Consider the following 6,681-nt stretch of genomic DNA (forward strand, 5'->3'; position numbering starts at 1 on the left):
ACAAGCTTCTAAGCTCATTATTTTTGAGCTTGGGAGATCTCGACAGACCGTCGAGATAAAGGATTACTGAAATGTGTGAATGAAACAAAATAAAAGTCCAAGTATGTTTTTAATGAGGTAACATTATAACATGGCTTAAAGCTCACAAGAACCAATTTTGTGTAATATAGGAACTCTGAATATAACAATCAATTACTCACTTTAAATAATCACTGTAAATTAGTGGAGAAGAAGTACTACTGATGGAGGGAGCAGGGACTGACGCAATAGTCATTCATAGCACGAAACACCAGCCCTGTAGCTGTATTGCTTAAGTGCTTTACTCTTCTGTTTATTTAAAAAAGAACATTTTCCAACAGTTTGGGTACAAAATTTCATCCAACTCTTTGCACAACCAATATTAACTGTCCTCCAGATGGACTGTCACAGATGTTTTTGTCCCCTTGAGTGATGAGCTACAAGTGTTTCCAAATGCTTTATTTTCAACAGCTGTCTTATTTTGGTGAGAGACTTTATACAGCTGCTCTGATTAGAAAGATTACATCGCTCATTTAGTCGCTCTTTGACATACTGTTAGTCACATGTAATTTAAAATAATGATCTAAATGATGGAGAGGGACCATGTTGAAATCCAAGTTTATGATCTGTCAAAGTTGAAACAGCATTATACAAAGTCAAGTAGATGCAAACAGAGAGAGACTGTGACAATGAGTACGATTGTTTAGGACAGAGAATGTTGAAGTTTTCCGGATTTTTGACTTGGCAGAACGTCTTGTCCAGCTCAACACCCACTTCTCTGGCTTTGCGTTTCGGCAAGCTAAAGTCCCACCAACTCCACCGCTGCGCATCTGCTAAAACTTTTCAATAGTCATTAAAACTAAGTGGATAATAAGAAAATAAATTACTTGTGAATGTAGTTGGTTTTAGGTGCTAAGTGATCTACAAAACATAAAAGCACCACTGGAAGCACTCAGTAGTTTTCGATCAACAAAATAAAATCCTATACTGACCCCCTTACAACCACAGCTCAGTATTTGTCAACTAATCAGAAGATTGATGCTTTAAATCCCGCTGCCACAGATGAACGCTTTTGTTGTGTCTTTGAACAAAATGCTTATCATGTTCGCCCCCAGTGTCTGTGTACACTGATGTATGAATGTGTGTGTGAATGGATGAGTGGTTCCTTACTGTAAAGAGCTTTGAGCGCCTTGAAAGTGGAAAAGCATTATATAAAATGTGACCATTTACCATTTACAGATGTGGTTGAATTTGTGTATTTGACCCTAAATGACAATGGAAGACTGTGGTGGACTATTTACAAAAGCAAACAAAAGCTTCAAATAAGATAAATATGCTAAATGTGCAAGTGATTTTTAAGGATTAGGTCATGCAGGCTTTGTTATAAAATGCTTTCTCTATTTTTTTATTTAGGTTTCCTCATCACGAACATACCTGGAGTTGTGTTTTGTTTAATTCAGACATATTTAACACACAAACCCTGCATATTTAGGCTGAGATCTTTTCGTAAACTAAAAACACTCTGTTCCAGCTTGTGAACTCATGTGATAATACATGAAGTGCTCCACTCTGTTTTTAAACTCCATACACCTTCACTAGAATAATTTGAATTATTTCAGCCCTGGTCTTTATTGAACTAAAGGTGTAGCTGTTAACTACCACTACATGACATCACCAGGTGGAACAGAGCATTTAGATCTTTGGAGATGTAGACTAATAATAAAAGGTTATTCAAACACGTGTGAATGAAACAAAATACAATTCCAGGTATTTGTTTTTAGCAGGTAACATCATTTTAACGACCTTTAAGTAGTAGCCATAAAAAAGACAGTGATATTAAAAGTATTTTAATGTTGTGATACAGTTCTAAAGATATCTGTGGAAAAACTTGCTCATTTTATGTACGGTATGACGCACTAAAGGAAGTCCCGCACAATGACATTCCACTGATCTTTTTATACTTTAATAGCCTGCTCTTAGACATGGGAACAAGTTGTCTGTTTGTGTGAACCGTCAACTGTTGCTATTTTCTTGTTCGATAAAAAAGAAAGATTACAGCATTTTTTTTCAATTCATTACTGGCTCATTTCTGGAGAAGTGGAACCTTTAGACGTCACAGAGCACTTCTTGTCTGGTGCATAAAACCTTGATTAAACTTACATGAGTGAACATTCTTCATAGTTCATCACATTTTTCCTCTAAGATACAAATGAACCAGAGAGCCTAGATAAGTTTGTGAATTGATTTGGTGCTTCTGACATGCTGACGGTTTGCATTATATATTTTAGGCTGAGGGACACGAGACACAGACAACCCCTGCCCCAAGATCTGCAATCACCTTGCTCATCCATTTCTGTAGTCCTGACCCCAACTTATGAACTGCAATGTAATGATGAAAAAATGTGTGTTACTAGAGCCATAACACTTTTTTTTTTTCTTTTTTAAAGCTAAGATCTATGTAAAGATTTGAGATCACAGGGGCCGTCTACTGTCTGAAGTCTGTGGATGAATGGGGGCTTAGACAAACAGACAGTGGAGCTGCAGCTGTGAGCATGTGTTCATATACACCACCATGGGCTGTGTACAAGTCCATCACTGACCCTCACTAGGGGTCACAGACTTTAAGGATACTGCAGTGTCCCATAGCAGGCCTGGGAAAATATACATAGGTGTACTGGTTGTTTCCTGCATATGTGTGTACAACTGATCAGTATGTAAGTCAACAGGAAGTTAAAAAAATACTTAAAACATTGTTGTAGGGTTGGAAGTTATAGCACCCAAAGGCTTTTCTTATTGCATGTTCAGGTAAATAATATTTCAAGAGGTTGTCAAATTTTGCATCGGCACTATTAGTTTATTCATTAAGAGTTTTGCATTTTGAATTCTTTTTTCTATATTGTAAGCAACAGATAACTAAAATGTATTTAAAAAAAAGTTTACATTTAAATTTGTGAAGATTTGATATATGGAGGAATGTTTGCATCTATACAAAAGAGATTCTGTCTTTTCATTTCATCTGATCTTTTTAGAGTGCGTGACCCTGTGTCCTATTCCCACTGTGATGTGGTTTTAACAGTCCACATTAAGTCCACATTTAAAATGATGGGTGATCTTTAACAACAAGAGCTCCACTGTTGGCATTGGTGCCGTCACTCTCATGATTTAAACAGATCGTTAGAAGATAGTTAGTTACTGTTATGCTCACTGTTCACTTCACTGGAAGAGACAGAGGCACTTTTGCCTGGGAAATAGGCTACACTGGCTACATGCTTTTAGCCATGTCTGTGGTGAAGTCATGGTAACCATGAGCCAATACAATCAAGGAAAGTTTTCAGGACAAATATTACACATCACCTTTAAGTGTTCTATCGATTTAAGTGTGTTATCTATCTAACTGTGGTAAGGAGGCAGTGCCACTAATATGGAGTCTCATCACTATCTGGCCTCTGCCAGACCCAAGTGGCTTAGACAGGCCTCTGATGTGACTCAGTGAAGAAGAGATGTAGCCAGAATGAAGAATAAGATGTAGCCAGTTCCTTAAAGGGCCAATTTTATGCTATTTTCTGGATCTAACTTATAATGTGTCTTTAAACTCCATACAACTTCACTGGAATCATCTTTGCTGAACTAAAGGTAAAAGGAGCTGTGAACTACAAAACTACTATTTCATGACATCACAAGGTGGAACAGGGCATTCTGAGCTTTGGAGACATAGACAGACTAATAATGCAGGATTACTGAAGCACGTGTGAATGAAACAAAACACAACTCCAGTTTTTGATGAGGTAAAACATGACAGAGGAAATTTAGCATAATATAGGACGTTTCCATGTATCATAATAATGCCCTCATACATGAGAGGCAGCACTAAACACTCTGCCACCCTGCTCTACCAAAATACGCTGCATACTATTTCTCTTGATGCTGTCAATCCGCACCCAGTCTGCATGGCCAGTATTTACATTGTCTGGGATATGTATTTGCCGCACAGACAGTAGTGACTACATAAGTTATGAGCGGTGAAGAGCGTCCACAGGGTCGGAGGTGGAATGTGGCCAGAGCTGCAGGTCACCACGGCAACGACATGTGTTCCCCATCAGTGCTGTGTTGTGAAAACTACAACAGAGGCCCACAGCAAAGGAAACAATTAGATATCCACCAAGTCCACCCACGTGCAGTCCTCCTCGAACCTTCCGGCTTTTCTCAGAACCTCAGAGTCCATGGAGAGGAGGATGTGGTTATGTTCTAGATGTGGAAATACGTGGTGCAAATAATACAGACTGACACGCTGTTTTGGAAAATAGATTATGCAGACACAGACACACATTCATAAGAAACTAGCTTGTTGGCAGCCTGCATCCACAACAGCTGGAGAAACAGCAGGCGGTACTATGTCCTCCTGTGGGAAGATGCAAAATGCTCCAAATTGGAAAAGATGATGGCCCAAAACTGCCAGAAAGGATTAGTGGTTATTCTCTTTATAGGTATCATGTTATGGACTTTTCACTGTTCAAAAGATAAAATGTTTACTTTTCAATTGTTAATTGCTATGGAAATAGTGATAAAACCCTTGGATGACATGACTGATTTGTATATACCACCAGCCTTATCATGACATTTTGATATTGATTCTACTGATCAATATTAATCTAACTGAATATGTGTTGGATTTTGATTTACTTTGTTCGCATGTTGATTGGTTTGATAGAAGTAAAGTATTTAATTGTCAATACAATTTAATGTGGCCTGTGGTATGTAGTTAAAGTATACGATGTCAGTCTAGAATATTATTTCTTCGGACAATGGCACAGAAGAACTTTTATTTTTGTTTTAGCTGCAATCTGAGTTTTATTTTGAGTTAGAGGCAATGCTTTGGTGAAGGTCTGCACTCACCAACTTTGAATTATGACAAACAGTGAACCTACTTGTGAAAAAACGGTCAAAAAGTCACTCTGTTGAAAATATTATGAAAGTCCTTTATTCACACGTTCACACGTTTCGACACAGCTAGTATCTTTGCCAGGGCATATGATATAAGTTTTTATACTAAAAGTATGGTCATCTTCACTGTTTGTTAGTGTTTAAGCTTTGTCCTTGAGGAGCATCCGTTCCAAGGGCATAGGTTTGGTCTCAGCTCTGGTGCAGACATTATCAGCTAATTATCATTTCGGCTGCTAACAGCGCATGAGTAGGGCTTTGTTTGGGAGGTGCACTTGTGGCGATAGTCGCTCTTTTTCTGCTGCGACTCATTATAAGGCAAGTTTAATTGAAGAAGAAGTCAAGTAAGTTCCTTTTGAAAAGTTTTTCAAACTTTGGTGTGCAGCGTCTTCACTCACACCTGCTCAAGCCAACATCTTCAGGTGCGGCCCTGTCCTGCCGCTTCCCCAGTTTAGGCTCCTGGCACCACTAATGACATCACTCTGTTGCAGCCAATGCAATAGCGGCATGGGTAGCCCTGTCATCATATCACTGAATACACTTCAGAATATCTAATAAACAAAATGTGAAATAAAACGTAAAATTAATACTATTGAGTTTAGAAAAATATCAGAATAAATTCATATTTTTGTTTATTAAAATAAAATGGCAAATTGGTAGGGACTATTTTGTCTTCCCCAAATATTGGTTGTGACATGTCCCCACTGTCCCTATGCAAACCTACACCCTTGACCTGTTCTGGTCTTTTAACTAAGAAGAAGTCCCCTGAAGCTCTCTCTCCTAAATAATAACATAACTCAAGCTTCTTAGACTAACATTGACTGTAGTAATTTGGCAGATAGTTTCAAAGTTCAGCCGGTCATGGGCCATGGGATTGTAGTCTGTTTTTTGTAGTGCTGTGAAATGACGGAATAAACTACTACTACTGCTAAAGTTCAGCCTAATTGAGAGGCTTCGACCCATCTCAGATGCTTTCCAGATGAATAGCATCATTTGATGGGCAGATTTAATGACTTCATTTGGTTTTGAACTCTTCACTTCATTAAAAACAATACACAGCACGACATTCCCAGTGTGAGATGTGTGCGCATCAGCTGGAGCACAGTTTTAACCAGGAGGACCTTCTCTCAGGGAGGTTATGTGCATGGTCCAGTAATGGCTCTATAATGGCCTTGATAAATGAAAGTATAGGATTAGACTGGCCCGACTTGAGCGATGCAGGCTCACAGGTGTTGATCTTAGGTGCGGTCGACACCTCATTGAAACACCCCGCAGCTGTGTCCTGTTTATACACACATGTGGGACTGGAGATGTCTCATTCCTGTGCCGTGAGGCAATAGTGCAGGTGTCAGGCCCCCAAAGACCGCTGGGATCACCGGAGGTCCAAGTTCCCAGACTGGGATCTCCCCCTCAGTCTGGATCTCACTCAGACCTTCTTATTAGCAGATTTGTGCAATGTGTCTGGATCCTGTCACTTATTTGGCGTATGTGTGTGCACGTGCCGCCTTCAGATTTGAAATAAAATACACTAAACGTTTTTATATAAATGTAAACTAGACTGAAGGATAACCAGATGAGAAGTCAGTAATGATAAAAGTTTGAAGGTCAGTCCAAACCTCATATGTTTTCGTCTCTACATTGTCTTTTAATGGAATGAGTCAGAGGGCTGTGCTGTTGGGCAAGTACACTGTAGTACTAAGAGTTCTACTCATGTTTTCCCAATTA

The sequence above is a fragment of the Boleophthalmus pectinirostris genome, unplaced genomic scaffold (assembly GCF_026225935.1).
Source record: "Boleophthalmus pectinirostris isolate CB_2022bp ecotype Guang Dong unplaced genomic scaffold, ASM2622593v1 HiC_scaffold_1, whole genome shotgun sequence".
NCBI lineage: Eukaryota > Metazoa > Chordata > Actinopteri > Gobiiformes > Gobiidae > Boleophthalmus > Boleophthalmus pectinirostris.